Source organism: Pinus tabuliformis, chromosome X (assembly GCF_031772625.1).
Source record: "Pinus tabuliformis cultivar Carrire ecotype Pingquan chromosome X, CPIR1, whole genome shotgun sequence".
NCBI lineage: Eukaryota > Viridiplantae > Streptophyta > Pinopsida > Pinales > Pinaceae > Pinus > Pinus tabuliformis.
In genome coordinates this window covers 739394581-739417615 of record NC_142308.1, presented here as the reverse complement: position 1 = coordinate 739417615, position 23035 = coordinate 739394581, and positions in this window count along the sequence as shown.

Below are 23035 nucleotides of genomic sequence, written 5' to 3'. Positions count from 1 at the left end.
ACCCCATAGAGGGGGGTTACCTGCACCCCTCAAACCCCTTGTGACACCCCCCACTATGCAATCAGTGCAACGCCGCCCCTCTAACCCCCAGTTAACTATGTGGGCTAGTCATGGAAAGAATATAACACAACCCAACAATAAGTAGGTTGATAAGATCAATGGCAACTTGAGTGCAAGAAACAAGTCCTCAATATCAATAAAAGTAAGGATGCTTGATAAATACCTAATGATCCCTAAGCAAGGAGACTAAGGAAATTGACTCAAACCAATCCCAATTCAAGGGTGGTGACTGAGTAAAAGAGGATGAAGGGAAATTATGAAGGATGAATCTTGGATGAACTCACAAAGAACCTATTGACATGGTGAATTTTCGCTATACCAACAAGGGGAACTAACATAATCACAGACCCCAATTAGATCTGCTTTCATTTGGGATGGCTAGCTCCAACGGGTTTTAAAGGATCCCGTAAACTGTTAAAGGTGTTGAGAGATTGCTTCCTTGAGGAAGACTTCAATTGAATCAACAAAAGAAACAGCTAACCTATATGTATCAAATCCTATCTACACTACTTCTCACTACTTAAGCTAGTCCTAACTATCCTAATCTATCTTGCAGGAGCATAACAAAAAGAGGTTAAACATCATATATAGATTCCAAGTCCAAATGAATCAATTACTGGTTCAATGAGAACAAGGCTGTATTAAATCCTAATTGCAATCCAATTACTTATATAGGAATATACATTCCTTTCCTTACAAATAACACTTGCAATTGATGTTTAACAAAGTCTTGAATCAACAACCTTTCATGAATTAACAATTCTATTTAATTATATTCAAATAACGAGGAATAACCGTGGACTGCTTGTTATCAATATGCACAGAGCAAATCACATTTATCTTTATGCCAGCAACAACACACTGATTCTAAACATATGGGAGAAAAGGAAAATAAATCTGAAACAACAAGCTCCTTCTTGAACCAAACAGAGTTCTTTATTCACAATAAATCAAATTTGTTCTCTCCAAACAAAAAACCCTCATCTCATCTCCATAGGTAATACTTATGCAGCTGGGAATGACTTTCAGTCTTCCCCTAACCTTTCATCTCCCCCTCTTCTTTTCAATACACAAATCAAAATATACAGACGTAGAACAGTCAGTGTAACTACTGCCACGTAGCAAGCATATCTGCTAGAGTGCTTCGTTTCCTAGGGGAATGAACAGATGTTGATTAAAAGAGGATAACTGTGTGTCATCTCTTCATGATGAAACCCGGGACAACTTCTCTTTCGGAATATACAAGCAATGTGTGGAAACTGATTGAGAACGCTAAAGGCCGGCTCTTTAAACATAACACACCCGCATATATGAATTCTCTGGATCCACTTATGAACCTTCTACTCCTCTCCTGCAGAGATAATTTGTATTAGCTATGATTATGAGAAATATGCCAAACATTCTTCTAAACAAACCTTGCATTCAGCTACCATTTCTATTAATCTCACAATGCAGAGCAATCATGATTATAAAGTCATTGATCTTGTTATATCCTCTATTCCCATTGCCCATAATATTCATTATTATTCAAGAATCCCTTGACAACGCTTCAATAGGTAGACCATTCACTTTACCTGATTTCATTTTAAAAATTAGGACCAAAACATTTTATCGAATGCACAGGAAAACACGGGAAAGCCCATGGCCGGGTCGTAAGGCCGGACTTCAAATCTTATATACTTGAGCCTATAATTATCGGTGGGTCCGCCGTATCACAAATAGATTTATGTATACACAATGAACTCTGCTGATTGCGATAAGTGATTGGGGAGGTAGACTCAAAATACATATGATCCGCGGTTAATAATCCTTTTGGGTCCACCATATAAGACTCTCCTTTAAAAATCGAGACCATAACATTTTATCGAAAATACAAGGGAATACATGGGAAAACCCGCGGCTGACCATAAGGCCGGACTTGAAAAATTATGGACACGGGCGTATAATTATCGTCGGGTCCACCATATTTCCCCTTTGCATATTGCATAACCCCTGCGCTCCACCGATTGCGATAAGCAATTGGGGAAAACAGACCCAAAATATATATGTATATATATATATATATATATATATATATATATATATATATGTTAATACTACCGACAGGTCCGCCATATCGCATTGCAATGTTTCAATAGTAGGTGAATGGGCCTTGGTTTTCATTGGAGCCCGATTGCGATATGAAATGGGGCTTTAGACCCAAAATATATACATGTTGCACTTAATAGTCCCGGCGGGTCTGCAATGTATGACTTCCCTTTGAAAAACTAGGACCCCAGCATATTATCGAAAAACATGGGAAAACACAGGAAAACCATGTGGCTGAGCCATAAGGCCGAACTTGAAAAATTATGCACCCGAATTGATAGTTATCGGAGGGTTCGATATATGATGGTATGCCTTATATATAAGCCCCAGACCCTGTCGATTGCGATATGCGATGGGGAAGTGAACCTGATAGCATATATATTTTACTTTATAGCCTTGTTGGGTTCGCTATATCGCATCGGCCTTATGTATAGGCTTTGACTCCCACCGATTGCAATATGTGAAGGGCTCCAAACCCGAAATATATGTATTCTGGTTAATAAAGTTGTCGGGTCCAATGTATTGTGGTGAGCTTTTTGTGTCAATGTTAATTGCGGTAAGCAAAAAGGATGAGTTATGCATGTTTTGCGAAGTATTTCCACTGTAAAGAGTTATGATGGGTGTTACGCAGTAAATTGTCACTGTCTCCCTGTCAGTCTCCCTACTGTGTCATGAAATCAAATGCACCATGCTCATGCTCTCTAAACTGGCCAAATGACCCACTTTGCCAAATTTTATTGCATCAACGCGACTGTTCTTAAAATAACCGCGCTAACTGGCGACTGATAGTGTAACTGATGCGCTGCCAGCGCGGAAGCACACGGGTTTTCCGTGCTCGAATTTTATGTGCCAGCGCATCCTATGAAAGTGTTGAGCCACGCTGACACAGCCTGCTCTGTTATTATGATGCACTGTCAGCACTCCAGTTCAGTGTTACACCCGCGCTGATCCAGTTTAGGCGAATTTGTTCCAACAGCCAGCCTTCCAGATGATTCCAGACTTGGTTGTTGGCCTTGTGAGTATCGCCCTCCCTTCTATGGCATGTCTGTTCGTCATTTGAAACCACCTTCCTTGAGGATAAGCTTGTCCTCCCACCATTCATGGAGACTCCTTCTCCTATTTAAACCTCCACCATCACCATGAGTAGCTAGTTTTGATAGTGTGGAATTCATAGTGCTTAGACTGCTGCTGCTAGTAGGTAGTTGGTGTGACAAGTGTGGTTTTGTTAGAGGAAGCTTAAGGAAGGTTGTGAGTATTGCTTGTGTGAGAGAGAGCTTTGTTTTGGGAGAATCTACCTCCAAGGGTGAATGCTTAAGAGACTTGCTGGCTGGACCCTCTAGAGAAGGACTCAGCGTCAGAACTTTGGTTGTATCTTTCTCTGTTATTGATTTAATAATAGATGACTACTGTTATGGTTCCATTCTCATTTGTCTTTATAATGGTTAATGTGAATTACTTCCTTTCTGACTGATGTATAATTTCTTTTATTAGATTTCACACTTGTGTTTGTCTTTCTCTTCGTATGTGCAGGCATCTATTCACGAAGATCGTGGAGGATCGTGACCCGCCAGAGCGAAGGAGTGAGAGCAGCATCTCTTCATCAAACAATAGCGCTGGAATCCAAGTAGGTGTTCTTTGCCTCTCTTTTATTTGCAATTAGGAACTTGCACAGTAGCATTGATTGATTGTTGCTAGACCCATTCTGGGCTAGTAGGGATCGCCTCTATCCGTAGAGGGGATTTACCTCTCCAACAATTTGGCGACCATACTGGGGAAGCTGGCCTTTGTCTCTTTTGTCCATTTTTGTGTTTGAGTTTGATTGTTCTCTCTTTTCAAAATTGGGGATTAGTTCTCTGCTTTTAGGCTCCCTGGTTCAGTCTGGGAGGTGTATAAATTGTTTAAAGAGTTCTGGCCTTGGTTTGGGAGTTTTTTGGCTTGATTCTGCCTCTTTTTTAGCCTCAGCGCGGTTTATATCAAAACAGTTGCGCTGACAGCGCATAGCTGTTTCTTTAACCCTGTTGTCATCGCGCTTGTACGTAAAACAGTCGCGACGGTTCTGAAATCGAACCAGCGTGCTTAAGTCGTGTCCTTCCGCGCTGACAGCGCCTAGTTGCTACGCGTGACCTCTTGTCAGCGCATTGTTGCTGAGCGCTACCCGCGCTGATCCTGTAAAATTGAATTTGTTTCAATTTTGCCTCCTGAGCCTGTTGGTTTGACTATCTCCAGCTCTTTCTACTTGGTTTATGACTTGATATTTATTGTTTGAATTGTGACACACTTGCTTGCAAAGTCTTGTCGGACGAATTTCGTTTTTGCGTCTCGTGACCTAGTGCCATCATCCAGCTTTCACTGGACTAACCTTGTTTTATTCACTTGTTCACAAAAGTTCGTTGCCTACTTGCCTTTGCTATTGCGGAAACCTTCCTCTTTTTGCTTTCTTTGCTTGTTTGTTTGAGGTGATTGTCATTGAACCAATCCTCGGATTGTTTCACTACCCAAGACACAGATTACAGTTGCTAAGGTTCAATCAGCTCTTTTCACACTTGTTGTGTTCGTCATTGAGTGATTTTACTTCTTTTTGCTCGGTGTTGCTGTCTCTCAAAGTTCATTTTAAAGTGCACAGTGCCATTGAAAAAGAAATCAAACTAATGTCTTTTGCATTCAATAGTTAATGAAAAGAAGATCATTTAATTGATTTGTGTTCTCAAAAGAAAATTTCATTTCTTTGTCATTAGCTGCATTAGATTGTTTGATTGTTTGAGTTCGTTTTGTTTGATTGAAAGCTCTTAACCCTCTCGTAATTAGAATTCATCGAACGAAATGGTATTCTTTGGGATGTAGTTTGCATCTAGGAAGTTGTGAGAGATCACACGATAAGGCCTGAAACCGAAACTTAATTCAAGATCAACCATAAAATAAACTGAATAAACCTAAAAACGCATTGGAACTTTTCGCAAACATCTAGAGGTCTAGGTTAGGGACGTGTTCCGGCGTCTTTAAACATAGTCACTGTTGTTTCACATTACGGTTGGGTGATTCCTCCTTCTGTGACTCGATAGTGGTCTAACACGGACTGTGCTCCCACGTACCGTCGCGTATCTAGGGAGACCCCACTAGGCTTTTATCCTTGATCCATAGGAAGCCGAGTCTGCCGCCCTGCGAACCGTAACGCACCGAACACAACATTCGGGAAGATTGACTGCAGTACGGAAAGTCCTTGGTTCTCATACGGTTGCCAAGGTGTATAAGCAGTTTTACGGATCGCTTGGTAAACCCTTTGCCTACAATCTCCAGAGCAGTCACTTTTGATCCTTTTCGGACTCCCTAAATGAAAAGGTGCCAGTGAGCTTCTTGTCACTTCGTGCTCATTAAACATTCGAAGGAGACTAGAGTCATCTTTTCGTCCTTTTCTCGACTCTTGAAACATGAAAAGGTCAAGTTCAGTTCCTGTGTCTTAAAAATTTATTCGGCCACGATAACATTACCTGGTTAGATTTTGTATGTGTTAGTTTGAGTAGGGTCTTTGTCGTTAGTTTCCTTTAGGGTTTTGTGTGGGGTTTGTCATCCTGGCTGACCCGTCAACTCCCGGTCCAAGTGATCAAGGTTCTCCATCTTCTATTGCTCCTGAGGTACCAGTTGTAAGCGGTACTCTTCCGGTTATCCCGAGTATCTAGCCTATCAACGTACGTGCCCCGGGCAACGAGGATTACGAAGAAGATTGGAACCCTATCTGGGAGCCTGACGAAGACGATATTCCTGCTACCCCTCACGGTATGTCGTCTCCGATGTCCACTTCCCACATGGATGAGACATCTCCCAGCGCAGGTGAGACACCCGTGGTGTCAAATGTTGAATCTCCCATTCCAGCTACTTCCCCACTCCCTCCACGGTATCAGTCGATGAGGGATAGAATAGCTGCCAGAATGCCTTCTACGACTATATGGGATCCTAGTCTCATTGCCACCACGGAACCTTTTCTTTCGCAACCCCCTAATACACCTGTTACCTCAGTTCCCACAAATCCAACTGTTTGTGTAGCATACTCAACTCCGGTCGTCAGTGCTGTGACAACATCTTCATCTACAAACCCTGGGGCTGGTCCCTCTCACAGTCAAGTGAGCAATGGCCAACTAGGGCTTTCGTCTGGAGTCATCGATCCTGCACAAACTGCTTAGCCTCTTCTGGTCTTGTTCTAGGAGGGGGGCCGTATGATGCCCATGGGCAACCCATTGTGGACCCAAATTACCAAGGTCCACTCTTTTATTATGATTCTACCAGTCAATACCTCCAGTTCGCTCAACCTATGCCTCTTCAACCTTTCGTTGAAGTCTCGGTACCATTAAACATTACTTATGATCCCGGTACTCATTCTTTTCATGGGGGCCAGGCAATTCCTGGACAGCCTCAAGGACCACCTAATCTAGGCCAGCCACCTTATGTGCAAGCCCCCCAAGGGAAACCACTTTATGGCCAGCCTTACCCAGGACAATCTGGGGGCCCACAAGGACAACCCTACCCGGGACAACCTTCGACCATGGGCGGTCCATCTTTTTCCTATCAGAGTCAACCTTCTGGTTATCCAGGGCAACCTGGTACCCAACAAGGTTATCCGTCTGGTCAGCTAGGACAACCTTACATCCAACAAGGCCAACTTGGTTTCCAGCAGGGTTATCCCGTTGGACAAGCTGGGAAAAACTAAACTCCTCAAGGTCAACCAGTAGTCCAGCAAGGGTATCCTTCTGGGCAGGGGGGGAAACCCTACGTGCAGCAGGGCCAACCCACTGCTCAGTCTAGTCTTCTTTCTGGGCAAGCGGGGCAACCCTACGTACAGCAGGGCCAACCCACTGCTCAGCCCGTGCATCCTCCTGGGCAAGGGGGGCAACCCTACGTACAGCAGGGCCAACCCACTGCTCAGTCCATGCAACCTTCTGGGCAAGGGGGGAAACCCTACGTACAGCAGGGCCAACCCATTGCTCAGCCAGTACAACCCTCCGGACAAACGGGCCAGCCCTCTGTGCAACAAGGCCAACCCGCTGTCCGCCCTACTCATCCATCTAGACAGGCTAGCCAACCGCAAGGTCAACCAGCCATCCAGCCGGCTCGGCCATTTGTTCCGCAAGGACAACCCTTGGTTGCTCAAGGACAACCTGGCGCCCAGCAAGTACGTCCTTCTGGGAAAACAGGTCCATCCCAAATTCAACCAGGCCAACCTTCCGGCCAGATGATCCAAGCCCAGCCAGTTCAAGGACATTATTCTGGGCCTCAAACTCAAATGGGTTATCAAATGCAAGGCGGGCCACAGCCCCAGCCTTCCTACCAAGCACAGCCCGCTTACCAGGCTCAGTATGGATCCCAACAAATGTATGGCTACCAGCAACCCTAGGGGCAAACTCAGTTTACCCCTTACCAAAATTATCAACAGATTCAGGTCACTCCTTACCAAAATTATCAGTATGCTGCACCTGCGAGTCAAGTTGCTAACACGTGGGGTGCTGGGGGGCAGACCCAGGGTCAACTATCTGCATATGGACAGAATCTGTATGGGCAGAACCCCTATGGACAAGGTCCCTATGCACCAGGCCCTTTTGGGCCAGGTCCATCTGGACAAGGTCCCTATGCGCCAGGCCCTTTTGGGCCAGGTCCATCTGGGCAGAGTCCATGGGGGCAACCACCACCTGGTTGGAACCCTAATACTGCCTCGAATCCACAGCCACAAATGTCCTTTAACCCTCAGTTGCCATTCTTAGCGACGTTGGAACTCCCGGATGTGTCCAAGTTAACAAATGATCCCATTTTGCATAATCCGTATTGGCCACCAGTTCCAACTAAAATACCCGGTGATTGTCCAAAATTTGATGGCAAAGCTGGTGAAGATCCTCAAGCCCATGTTATGACCTATCACCTTTGGTGTTCATCGAACTCATGGCTTGATGACTCTATCCGACTTCGCCTCTTTCAAAGAACTCTCACCGGCTCAGCCGCTAAGTGGTACATTGAGCTGAATCGCGGCACGTTTCAAGATTTCAACTCGTTGGCTATGGCGTTCTTAACCCAGTTTCAGTTACCCATTCGGTACGAGACGGGGACACATCTCCTCACGTCTCTCAAACAGGACACGGCGACCCACATATCTGATCATATACATGAGTGGAGAAGGCGTCGTCGCTTGATCAAATTCTGGATTCCTGATCAACTCCTGACCGATTGGTTCACAACTTCCTTTGTCCCTGCGATTGCGCGAGACATAGCCATGGGAGCTTCTGTAACTGAAGAGCAAGCGATCACGCGAGCTCAGTACCTAGACTTAGTATACTCTCAGTCGGGTACTCTATATGATTATTTGCCAGATGCCCGAGGCCTGGAGAGACCAAGGCTCCCCCCAAACCATTTGTTGATGGAGTCATTCGCTCTGTAAATTCGTCATCGAAGAAATCGGCCGCAAACCCTGGGAAGCAAAAACAAAACGCTTCTAATGGAAATGCTCCTCAGGGCCAATCAAATCTTGGAAGTACCTCAGAGGTAAACACCGTCCAGTCCACCACAGCGGATAAATTCTCAAAAGGGAAAAAGAAAGGGAAGGCTAAAGATAAATCTGGACGGCCCAAGCAGGATGCCCCTAAGCCTCCACCCGAGGAAGGAGTTAAACGAAAACCTAAGTATCCTTGTCTCATCTGTGATGAGGATCACTACACTAAGGACTGCCCAAGGCGGTCCGAAGTTAGTCGGTTATTGAAAGGTGCTCCTGGGACTCCTACCGTGCTTAAAGAGCCTTTCCCTTCCCAGCAGACCCAAATGGTGGCAGACCTGTCTCAACCCTCTTCCTCGTTCGGTTCTCAAGTGTTCATGGCTGGAATGATTCCCATCCATGTTTCAACTCGAGCGAAAGATTATGCATCTCGTGCCGAGAAAGAGCCGGAGGTTCCCTCCAGCACTCCTCCGTCTAGTTCTAGTCCTCTCCACATCGAAAGGCCCAGCACTGAGACGATCCCCCGACCCCCTCCAAAAGGTGTACTCAGGAAGTCATCTTACAACCCTAATGCTCGTGCTGCCCAGCACTATAGCATTGTTGAGGACTTAGCTCAGGCTCCGTCTGCTATGTCCGCTCTAGAAGTCCTCCAGAGCCGCCCCTCCCAGAGGAAGTCCTTGCTATCAGCTATTGGTGGCATCGACCTGGCAGATTCAAATTTGATTTCTTTCGATCTCGAGGGTCTTACACAGAGATTGCCTCACCAAGTTTCTTTCCTTATAGAGGTCATCATCAATAGCAGAACGATTCATCGTACAGTTATTGATGAAGGTGCCTCAACCTGCATCATGTCCGTTGCTTGCTGGAAGGCGATTGGTTCCCCTACTTTGAGTCAGTCTCCTACGACGTTAGAAGCTTTTGATGGAAGAGAATCTCGTCCTTACAGTATCCTCCAACGCTTACCCATCTCTTTGGAAGGAAAGACCGTAGAAGTGGAGGTCAAATTTGTTGACGCCAATCTGACCTACAACCTCCTCCTCAGACGGAGCTAGACATACGCCATGCAGGCCGTGGCTTCCTCCCTGTTCCGTGTCATTCGTTTCCCTCACCAGGGGAAGATTGTCACGGTGGACCAGCTCTCCTTCTTCGCCTCTTCTTCTGAAGGTAATGTACCATTCGTGGAGCATACCTCTAAGTCACTCGAGAGTGTGGGTGCCGGACTTTTCAAAGATCCCACTTTAATGGGAGTCTTTCCCCTCCCACCTCCGAATCTCACCCCTATCAATATGATCTCTGTACGCTCAGATCCGTGGGTTCTTCCTCCTGCTAATCAAGAAGACTCTTGGGGCGATATGATGCTGTTGAGTCCTGCCGAACTCAACTACATCGAGATTGTCGCTGCATCGGCTCCCCCTGATGAACCTGCTCTCCCGAGCAGTGTTCCTGATTCATATGATCATTTCCCTTGGCTAGGAGATGAGGCTACTTCGGATCCATTGAAGGAAATATTTCCTTCCGACGAAGCCATCATAGAGACCATGTCTCTCGAAGAGCTCCCTTGGTCAGATCACCACCATCGCTCTTCGTTTCTCCCTCCCCATCCGGAAATGACCACATGTCTCGAGCGGTTTGCTTCATGTGTCCCATCCCCACCCCTCCAAACACCCATTCAGCTTTATCAAGTGTCTTCAGAGGGCAATATGGGAAATATCACGCAAACCCAACCGATCGACATCTCTGTCAAACCAGGGATTGTCGAGTACATTCATATCGGAGTCACTTGCACTCCTGAGGAAGTTCAACTCTATACTGCTTTATTTCACGAATTTCGTGATGTCTTCGCATGGTCCTATGAGGAAATGCCCGGCATCGATCCTAGTATAGTGGTGCACAAAATACCTACATACCCAGGTGCTAAGCCTGTTCGTCAGCGCTTACGCCCTGTGCACCCCCGAAAGGCTGCAGCCATCAAGGCCGAAGTCGAAAAACTTCTTAAAGCTGGTTTCATTTACCCCATTCCCCTTACGGATTGGGTGTCTAATATAGTTCCTGTGAATAAAAAGCACGGTACTATCCGGGTCTGTGTTGACTATCGTGATATCAACCGTGCCTGTTCGAAGGATAACTTACCTACGCCCTTCATCGATCAGCTTATTGATGAGTGCGCAGGAAGTGAGATTTACTCGTTTATGGATGGCTTCTCTGGCTATAACCAGATCAACATTGCACCCACAGACCAGCATAAGACAACTTTTATTTGTCCTTGGGGCACCATCGCCTATAAGAAGCTTCCTTTCGGTCTAAAGAATGCCGGCGCTACATTTCAACGTGCAATGTCTTATGCCTTTCATGATATTCGTCACATTGTGCAACCTTACCTGGATGACCTTCCGGCTCATTCAGCTAAGCGTCAGGACCATCCCTCTCATCTTCGCGAGATTTTTCTCCGCTGTCAACACTACCGCATCAGGCTTAATCCTCATAAGTGTGTCTTCTGCGTAGAATCAGGCCGACTGCTCGGGTTCATCGTATACCTAATGCTTCTCCTTGTTGCAGGATCTAACATGCAGGAAATAAATGTGCTCAAAAGAAAATTGGCAAATTCATTTGCAATGAAGGATTTGGGTGCTGCAAAACAAATCCTTGGTATGAGAATAACTAGAGACAGGAAAAATAGAAAATTAACATTGTCTCAGAATGAGTACATACAAAAGGTGTTGAAAAGATTTAACATGCAAAATGCAAAACCAGTTAGTACACCTTTTGCTAGCCATTTCAAACTTAGCAAAGAAATGTGCCCAAAGACCCAAGAAGACATGGATTATATGTCTAAAGTTCCATATGCATCAGCAGTTGGAAGTTTAATGTATGCAATGGTCTGCACAAGGCCTGATATTGCACATGCAGTGGGAGTTGTAAGCAGGTACATGAACAATCCAGGAAAGGAACATTGGATGGCAGTGAAATGGATTCTCAGATATTTGAGAGGTACCACAAATCAGGCATTATTCTTTGGTGGTTCAAACATATCCCTACAAGGATATGTTGATGCAGATATGGCAGGTGACAGAGATAATAGGAGGAGCACTACAGGATATGTATTTACTGTCGGAGGAACAACTGTCAATTGGGTTTCAAAAATCCAAAGTGTTGTTGCACTTTCAACAACAGAAGCAGAGTATGTTGCTGCTACAGAGGCTAGTAAAGAAATGATTTGGTTACAAAGGTTTATGGATGAATTGGGTAAGGAGCATGATATGGGCACGTTATACAGTGATAGTCAAAGTGCCATTCATCTTGCAAAGAACTCAGCATTTCATTCCAGGACAAAACACATACAGCTCAAGTACCATTTCATACGATCAGTGTTGGAAGATGGAGAGTTGAAGCTGGAAAAGATACACACTAGCCAGAACCCTGCAGATATGCTAACAAAAGTTGTAACCAGGGAGAAACTGAGAATATGCTCAGTTTCAGTTGGTCTTCAAGGATGACGATGAAGATGAGAAACAGCCAGGTCCAAAGAGGAGTCATTGTCCAGCAAATGGAGCAGCGGTGGAGTTGCTACAATCAGTCTCCAAGTGGGAGATTGTTGGGTGTGGAGCCTGATTATCTTCTATAGTACCGGCATATTGGACCTCAGTTCAAAATGGGGCGGAAATGCCGCCCGTAAAATAATCGTTGCCATGGGGGGTCCAGGGGAGGGCGGCAGCGACTTTTGGGAGCCCCCCCTTGGCGGGGGGTTTCGGGGGCAGCGCCCCCGAAGCTAAAAACAACTGTAAAATTGCCTTGTAAAAGTATGGTAATTTCTAGTCAATCTGGGCCGTTCATTAGGCGGATGATCTGACGGTAGAACTTATGTTTAGTTTAGGGTTTTTTGCCCTAGAAGGCAACCCCTCTCTTTATATGAGGGCATTGTATTTGAGGCTGTGAGATAGGTGTGTATTCGGTGAGCGAGAAACATAGAGGTGAGACTGTGAGAGAAAATAGAGGATATTACAGCGGTTTTGCTGTAGGTTGTATCTCTTCATTTTGCTGGATAATAGAAAGGAAGGACTGGCTGTTCGGGGTGGACGTAGCCCAAACTGGGTGAACCACGTATATCTGTGTCTCTCTTGTTTTGTGCGTTTTCTGTGTTTATATTTCTGCAATATTTTATGTGTTCCATTGCTCCGTAATATATAATTTTCTAACATCGTTCACCTCCATATGATTGTTTACCCATTTTGAGGAACAGCTGCGAAGAGTGATTTCACCTAGCCATCCTTGTGACTGCCGTGATTGGAAAATTCCAACCTGTACCTGGAATCAGTTGCTATCCCTGTTTATCACTCGTTCCTCAAAAGACGAGTCTTCTTTAAGCTCTTTTCAACTGACTCGTAAAATATGAAAAGATTGCCGAGTTTTGGCCTTCCAGCTCGTTAAAGGACCGGAAGAGCTATCCCTCCTCTAGATTTTAATCTTTTTGGACCTGAGGGATTATTGCACAAAAAGGTCGAGCGCTTGTTTTATTCGGCTCGTTAAAGTTATCGAAAACTCATCCCTTCTGTATTGTTTTATACTTTTTCGGACTTAAGGGATTAGATGACGAAAACGGAATTCTGGAGTTAACTTTATGTACCTTTTCAGACTCTCTAAAAATGAAAAGGACCGATTTATCCTTGTCGTTAGACTCGTTAAAATTATTAAATAGCGACAAACTTGTCTTTAGACGAGAACGAGTTTCACTATCGCTAGGCTCGTTAAAACATAGCGATTGGCTTGCCCGAAGGGTAGGTTATAGAACAAGCATATGTTATCCTCCTCAAGCTTGACAAAAATAAAGAGGTACTGGTCAGCAATGACTGGGGAAAAATTGGGAAAAATCAAGAAAACTTTGATGGTAGCAGGTCACTCTTGAACATGACACTTTTCCTCCGTATCACATTCGGGTTGGGTTGTTTCATTCACCGGTCACATCACCATGGTCTTGCCATACCATCCATATTTGGGGTAATGCTACCGATCCATCGCATCAGTGTCGCCATATGTTCAAGAGAAGTCATTCAGAAAGAGTCAACCGGGTCCCATCCACTGCCATACGTTATCCTTCATCCATTCATGACCGCCACCCTGAATCATATGTCACAGATTGTTTTCACCTCCATTAAAATCATTAGCTCCGTTCCGTGTCACTGATGTGGGATTCATTAAGGCCCTCCTTTGACGGATCGCTCCTTGTCGACATCAGCTCATTATCCAAGGAGTTGATCTAGGAACAACCCCTTCAGTACTTTGAAGCTTGCATGCCTCAATGGCAAGTTTCTCACTTCCGGCGACAGGTATACATCAATGACCTTCGACCAGAAGATTTTGCGTGGTGTTCGACGCCAAGTCCTTTATTCACACCACGTGAATTGTACTGCAGTACCTTGAGGGTCATTATCATCATCGGTGATTCCTCTCGCGCTTGTTAACGGTTTACATCACTGACCAGTAATCAAGCGATGTCTTTCCATGTTCGACTTCAGCACAATTCTCACATGGATCGACTTGTACTTAGAGTGAAGATCGAACGAGTTTGAAGACCTCGGATCTAGTTTCATCCATCCGGGCTGCGATATATATATTCAGGAAAAATTAAAGACATTTGACATGTACATCATTGCAGCAGATGATCATCCTACTCAAAGGATGATAATTTCACTAAAATGATCAGTCTACCATCAGACGATCGTCTGTTCTATGTACAAAAAATGAATTTATAAAGCTGAGCATGGGAATTCCCGCCTCAGCTAGATCATGAAAGCAGTATGAATCATAATGTATTGTATTGTATTTTATTACAGGTCTCCTCCCAGCAGATGGATGAACTTCGGACCCTCCTGGATAAAGCATTTCACCCGATAAACGGCCTCATACTTTAGGGGGCAACTGTTATAGACATTTTTGTGCCTTGCATCAATGAGCATGAAATGTCAATAATCAAGGGATCCAAAGTCCCTAAACATGTTGTTCCTACCCCTAGAGGAACAAGGCCAGCAAACCAGAGCAATTCACAAAAGTTCTCCACCTGAAAACACTCAAAAACAAGGCAATTCTGGATCATGTCAACTGCTCCACTGAGCATCTACGCTGAATGTCAACTGCTCCACTGTCTACCTGCGTTGAATGTCAACTGCAACAAAGGCTACCTGCGTTCAGCGAGTTTGGACAAGTGGCAGAGTCATTCCTCAAGGTGTCAATGTCCAGGAAGCTTCCAAAATGACACTTGGATCAGGGAATTCGACTGGTGATGAGTAAGAGGTTCCAAATATCCAAGTGGAAGCAAGAACCTCCAAGTGGACTCAAGAACTGAAGTGGGAGAGGACACTAGTCAGTCTCAGACCAGCCTCAAGCTAACTCATCCTCTCTCCAAAACCCCTATATATAGATCTCTCTCCATGAGGTCAAGGGAGGCTGGAATTTAGTATTTGCAAAGAATTGCTATTGGTTTGTGGCTAGAAACATTGGGTGTGTTATGCTTTGAAGGGAGCTGAAGAAGGAATTCCATTCTGCTGGGAAGGAGATGCTGGATTGGAGCCCTATGGGTTGTATCTCTTCCTGAACCCTGTTACTTTCAATAAAGCTATCTTGATTCTTTCCTATATGCTGGTGTATTTGGTATGATTGCATTAGTATATTTGATTTACTTCTAATCCTGAATCATTTATGAATATGTATATTTGCCTTTGTATTGTGTTCTTCTCTTGTCGCAAGTAGCTGTTCTCTTGTCACAGGTAGCTGTTCTCTTGTGATCTCGTGGGATTTAAGTAGTTGTTCTCTTGATCAAGCGAGGAGGCAAGTAGCTGTGGACACACAAAGGGAAGAGGATCTATATCGAGGGACAACCGGAAGACAAAGGTAAGTCTGCCGATCTCCCCTCTTTCACATTTCATAAAGGAAGAAATCTTGATAGCTGTATTCGTTTGTTGCTAAGGCACTGTCACACCTTAGGTGGATAGGATCGTCCTGCATAGGCATTTTTCCCCACAACACTTGGAAGCCCATTTATTCTTGCACTTCTCTTAAACTTGTACTCATTCCTGCACTCCTTTCATGGTTTTCGTATTACGAGTTATATATGAACTTAATTGTTACTTAAATAGATTTGATATCTTATTTTCCTTTCTAACTTATATGTTATCTTTCCTAAGGTAGTTTGATAAGGTGAAAGTATTAATCAATGTGGAAGATGGGTTGGTGCAAGAATTATTATTATACTGTTCGTCATTCTTGTACATCCAAGACAGCTATCAACTTCAACTTGGTTCACCGCTTATGACCGAGACAACTTGACAAACTGTGTGGATTCTTTGCCAAAATATCAATCATATTTGTTGGGCTCGGAGCATAGAGGAATATGTGAGATGTGAAGACTAGGGTTTCACTGAGAGCCCTTGTTTAGTCTTTTGTTAACAGCTGAGAGGCCCAAGTTAAACTCTTGTTTTACTTTCTCTTGTAGCGTTGAGCCAATATGTATATTTAATAGGGTTTCTAGTGGAAGTTAAGAAACGATATGCTGAGGAATTTTTGATAAACATTGTAATTTTTTTTGTCATCATATTTTTTGGGCTGGATTTGGAATCCACGATGTATATTTATAGCTCTTGAAGTTTAATATAAAGGACTACCCCAGTTATGCATTTTCTTTTTCTAATGTATTTGTAATGTGTTATTTGTGTACCTGAAGTCCCATATCTTGTAGCAAGGAAAGGAGTTGGTTGGCTAGGGCCCAACCAACCCAACTCGTTCTCCCTTCCTCTTAAGGTTTGTTAAATTTATTTTTATGCAAGTTTTGAGCAGATCGTATTTTTTTCTTTCATAGTCAATGGGCTTTGACTTCTATCTAAGTTGTGTGATTAGGATCCAAAGTGTGTAGGCTTGGATGTGTTTATTTCCCACTTTTTGGGTTAACTATGATTTCCTTTTATGCATGTTCAATTTCGTTTCTGCAAAACGAGTGCATTTTGGTTGCTTGCACCAGTGCGTTTTCATTTCTTCTAGTGAAGGTTTCTTAGTTTACTTCTACAAGATCTCTTATTCCCTGCAAGATTCATTTGATTTATTTTTCAAATTATGTTTTATTTCTGAGTGAGTCTTCAAGCATTCTCAGCATGAAAGTTCAATTTAGAATGAATTTATCTTTATGAGCTCTAATGAAACAATGTTTGCATTTCATAGATCTGTACTTGCACTTGTTTCCCTTGTGGAAGTAACTCAGTTTAACATTGAAATTATTAAAGGTAACTTTAAGCTAAAACTTTATTTATAATAAGTTTAGATTTAATTTACATAATAATAGTCATTTGAGGAAGAAGCCTATTGGTATTTGAATCAGATAGTTATTTTTTTACATGAAAGAAGTTCCTTGTTCTGGCAAGGATTTTCTCTTTAACTTTCGAAGTACCTTTCATTTCTGAATGCATGATTAGTTAAAGGGTATTTTTCTTATGAGTGTTTACTTTCTCAGCTCTGTTTCACCTTGCAATTTATTCTTAGTTAACACCCTTTTCATTTTCTGCAAGTGGTTTGTAAACCCAGTGCAGGATGCTCTGATTGCTTGGTACAGGAACCTCTGTTTTGGTAGCTGAATCAATAACCTAGTACAGGAAGAGAGTGCTTTGGTACAGTGATCCAGATCTCTAGTATAAAGGTCAAAATATTTAGTGTAGGAAAAATACATACTTCAAGTGCTGGAACATCACTTTAGTATAGGAACATCGTTCCAGTGTAGGAACGTTGTTGCGGTGTAGGAACGATGGTCCAGTGCATGAAGGAAAATCTTTAATGAAGACAAATTTTCTTAACAGTTTAACTATTCCTTTGTCCTATGATTGCACTGAACTTAAACTCAGATATTTATCTTTCATTGATCATGATTGATTTGAAGTTCCTTTTTTTTAGTTTTTGCAAAATACTTTCTTTTTCATTCCAACACCAGAATTATCTTCGTACTATTTGTCGTGTGATATTTTTGATTCTGCAAACTATAATTAAGAAAGATAGGAATAGATTTAGTGAAGGTTCATATCATTTCTTGGTATTTTCTATGTTACACCTCTAAACTTAGGTAGCCCCGGGTTGACAAATTAAGTGTTGAAGGAGTTTTCTGAACTGAAAGCCCTGCACCCAACATGTATCCTCTTCTTTTGATTTTTATTGTTCCTTTTATTCTTCCTCTTCACAATCTATGTAAAATAATTTCTTCTCAGCACACTTATGACCTTTAGTGTATTTTCTATCACAACTATAGCAAATAAATTTTTCTCTTTTTCTTCCAATTGCTGTGGTGTAAACCTTGTAGATTGTGGATGGCTAGGGGCAACAAGACTTGGATCTTTATAGTTGTGATTGGTAGACTTACTTGTTGCTATAATTTTTCTTTCATTTTTTCTTGCCAACCTGAATGCCTTCTCCAATGAATCAAGTTCCCAAAGATGAACCTCATGTTGGATGTTATCCTTTAAAGTCCCTATGAACACATCAATCTTATGCTCCTTTGTAATATATTTTACCCTTATATTCAATTTTTGGAAGTCCTCATGTGTTCCACTATTGAACCCTTTTGTTTGAGATTTATCAATTGGCTAAAAAAAGTGTTGTTTTTTGTATCCTCATAATGTGTAATCATTTCTTCCATAAAAATTGCCCAAGTGACAATTTGTTTACAAGAGAAAATCCATCGATACCATACTAACTGATTGGGTTCCAAATATAAAGTCGCAATGTGTACCTTTTGTTTGTTTTGCACATTATGGAGAACCTTTTATTTGTTTTTCACATTATGGAGATCGAAATATTTCTCCATCTATAGTATCCATTTTACGGGATCCTTGCCATCAAAATTCTTCATATCAATCTTTGGAACATGGTGGGTCATCAATGCAAAGCTAGAGTCTATGAAATCATGACTAACATTTCTTTTGTTCTCATCATGAGTTTCCTCTACTATCTTTTCGCCATTAGGAAGCAATTCTTGTAGCAACTTTTCCAAACCTCCTTTCAAACATTACATGTCTTTCTTCAAATCTTCAATGTTTACTTCTAAACCATCCATATTAGCTTCTATGCCATCCATATTAATTTCCACGCCATTCATCTTAGCTTCCATGACTTTCTTTAAACCATCCATCTTAGCTTCTGTTACATTTTGTGAGAGTAAAATTTGTTTCACTTGGTCTCGTAATTTTGATATATCATGTTGCATTTCTTCCTCTTCTTCATGAGTCATGCTAGAGGTTTCAGGTTGCTTACTAGATGTTTCCATTTTATTTCTTTGGGGCATAAATTAATGATAAATATGCTTCACCATGCCCTTTGAATCACTTCAAACAAAATTTTCAGACCAAACTTATGCAATTTTTTAAAAAAGACTACACACCTTTTTTCTATTTGTAGGAGCTCAATATTGAATATGTTGTATATCACTAATTCCAAATCTCCAAGGTCTGAAATTTTGTCCTCTGGTAGCCCTCTGCATCCTATTTGAAACCCCAAAAGTCTGATCTATATTGGATTCTCCAATAAATAGTTATGTCAAATCTCCCAATGATGACCGGATTATAGACTGTTTCAGTAGAGAAAAATTGTACAAAGTGCCAAGTGCCACTTTTTCAATCTTCAGACTTGAAAATGATACAAAGAAAACTAACATCCATCCTCTTTTTAAAAATATTTACAAAATTTCAATATGATGCTTAGAGAAAACGCTCTAATGATTTTCCCAAGGTGACCTATTTGAGATCGAATTCGAGAGCTTGCAAAAACCCTAACTTCCTCAGTTCAAATCTACGAAAATATAGTGAGACAATATCTAAAATTTTGCCCCGTGGTTAATCATGATTTTGGCTCAAAAAGGATTTAATTTAATCTTTTGAATCTTCGTAGAAAAAAAGCTATAGTGAAAATTCCACGATGAGCTGTTTGAAGCAGCGAAACCCTAGAATCCAAAGCTATGATACCAATTTTTATGCAACCAACTCACAAAATAGAAGAATGAGATAGATCAATGACTTCAAAAGTAATCTCTTTGAGGGGGAAACCTCCTTTATATTACATAAATGAACAATTCTTGGATGATACAAATGATAAGACCTCCTTTCTATATATAGGAGTCTAAGGGGTCATAACAATAATAATGTAAGGGCACAATAATAACAACAGTGGGCTTCTATGGAGCACAATAATAACAATATGGGGAGAACATGGGCACACCATAAAAAATAAGTGGCTACAATTACAATAATAATAACAGAATACACTAGTATTATAAGGACCTAACAAATGAGAGTGGTCGAGCCTCCTTCCTATTGCTCTTCTTATTTATGTTTTCAAAGTCATTGATAATAAAACCCTTGCCTACGAACTAAGATTCTTAGCCTCCAACTTGAACAAACCCAAAGATCGAATGGAACAAAAAGAAAATGGAGATATCTTAAAAACCCTACCAACTCCGATTAAAAGCATTGTACGATAATTGAATATCCATGAAAAGGATACATGAATGTATATAGAGGTGATCCTTGTGTAAGGTTCAAAGTAGGCTTGTATAATTACTTTGACAATTGTGTTGAATTTATGGTTCTCACGTTTTTTATGCTTGGAGGAAAAAATTGGACAAGATATCTAAGAAAACACTAAGAAGACCACTGCTAGTGGCAAATTCACAAGTTTCATTATCTTGAAGTAAAATTAGAACCAAAATAAGAGATGTTAGCATTCAAATAAAGATAAAATATCTTAGGTTTTAGAAAGTAACTCTATTCATGTAAGATGGATTATTATGTGAAATACATAACCACTCCTAACTATCATATGTTGGCTATTTCATCATTATAACTTTCCCCTAGATGAGACACTTTTAACAAAAGTATGAGTGCTACATACCCATACATCGATTATTTTTTACCATAGGTAAATATTACTTTCATTTGACCAACTCTAGAAATTCATCCTTTTTTATTGGACCAAAAAAATTCCACATATGCCAATAATCACTTTTCACAATTTTCTAATCCATTTTCCTCCTACATTTTGTCCTTTGAATGGTGTAAAGTTAATAGTGTATATATGATGAAGGAATTATACTCAACAATCACTGTGAAAATGAATCCATATTTGAAATAAAAAACTAAAAACTTGGCCAACAAGAGGCTTACACCTACTATTTCAATTCAATCTAATTTGATAAGGAATAAACCATGAGCTACTAAAATTTGTTGTCACTATGAATATATGAGATAATTGTTGAATACCAAGATTTTTATCTAGAAATTTGGAATTTATATAGCCCACTTACTTTATTGTTTCTTGTCCTCACATACTGGTTGTTATATCCCATCTTATTGAGGTATTTTCACTAGCAATTTGTGGACACTAGGGATATTTATGTCGAAGCTATCTATTAATGGAATTTGTTTTCCCACTACATGTCAACCTTTAAAAATAATCAACCAAATACTACCCATTTTATATTCACGTTTTTTAAAATATAATCTACTCCCTTTTATATTTATCCCTAGCCACTAATATCTCTTTACTTTCATTGTTCAAACCATTGTCTTTTCTCTAAGCACCACTAAGGATATCCCACAAATAACCATTGCAAGCCCCTCATCATAGCTCCATCACTAAAATCCTCTTTATAAGGCCCCATAATCAGTTTATTACATGAGCCTTGGGGTTTTTTCTATATAGATCAAGGCATTGTTATGGCAGGAAGGAAAAACTAACCTCAGTTTTTGGTATAGGCGGGTGTGCTTATGATCCAAATACCATCAAAGAAATCTTGCAAATAGCCATTGTGAGACCATTTTCATAGTTTCATCACTGAAATCCTCTTTAAAAGGTCTTGAAGTTAGCCCATTACATGAGCCTTTGGGATTTCACTCTATTAATCAAAGCACTATTGTCGTAAGAAAGAAAATCTAGTTTCAATTACTAGTATTAGGGGTTGTATCTCTTTTTTCTCCATAATGTTGATTTTTCTGGTCATTTTGATTTGCATTACACTTTGAGATGAGGTTATCATAATATCAAGGGCTTAACTAGTATAGAAGTAATGATATTGACACTCCCCATCAATGCTCAATATTTTGTTATGCATAATTCCATTGATATTTTCTCTCGGTATGCCATCTATAGAATTTTTAAAAAGACAAAGTAATTTGTTCATGGACTTTATTGGCATATGCTTTTCTTTGTGATAAAAAGCAGCTAATCTATACACTAGTTTTTACTAGTTGTTAATCTGTGTGTGTGTGTGTGTGTGTGCATGTTCACATTATGGAAAATAATGATTGTTTATCAACCACATAGACCAGTAGATCCAGGAGGAATTTACGATGATAAAACATTTTCTTCTAGATCAATGCATTTTACAATTTACTGTTTTTAAATGTTCATTTTTTTGTTTTGTAACTCCTTAGTATTACCAAAAAAACTTCAACTGAATTTTCCTTGTGAAACTTTGGCTCCATTTTCAAGATTGATACATAGGTGTCCCAAGTAAGTTACACCCATGAGTTCCAACAAAAAATATTTATGGGTTTTCTACTTACATTGTTAACAAATTAGCTTACAATTTATGCACCTTATAGGCCATTTTGTATCCTAGGCATTGATGAAAACATGTTTTTAATTCATTCGTTATTGGACATCATATATGTTGACATGCTTATAGGGAAAATGTTGATTCTACTTATTTGATGTCACTACATGTTTCTTTTTTACTGTGTCATCTCATAGGTCTGATGCATTTATATAGGCATTGAGTATCCATGTAAGTGTAGGTTTTAACCCTGTACATAAATTACCTGCATACGAACTCTAAAACACAAAAAATAAAGAATGTGAGATCATAACACATAAAACACATATATCCCCTAGATCCCAAAACCGGGACTACGAACTTGATTTTTCATTATGTTCCTTTCAATGTTACAATACATATTTAGACATGCTGAAGCATCTAATACCATGGACTGAAAACCATCGCATCCAAAGCCATGGACCGAAAATCATCACGTCCAAAACCATGTGCGAAAAATCATGCACAAAACCATAGGTAGGTCTGTCCAACCTAATATAGGGTCCAAAATCAAAATTTTCTAGAGCACTACCCCGAAACCCATAGAGAGGGGTTACTTGCACCCCTCAAACCCCTTGTGATCCCCCCCCGCTACACAATTGGTGCAACGAAGGGAGGGGGGATCCACCCGCCCTCTAACCCCCCAGTTAACTACGTGGGCTAGTCGTGGAAATAATATAACACAACCCAACATTCTCCCACTTGTTGTTTTCTTTCCATAGAGGGCCACAAGAGAGCTTAGTCATTTATCCAGCCTTGCAACGCCCATTGTTTCTCTACACCAAGAGAAATTCTCAGAGATCACAAATTTT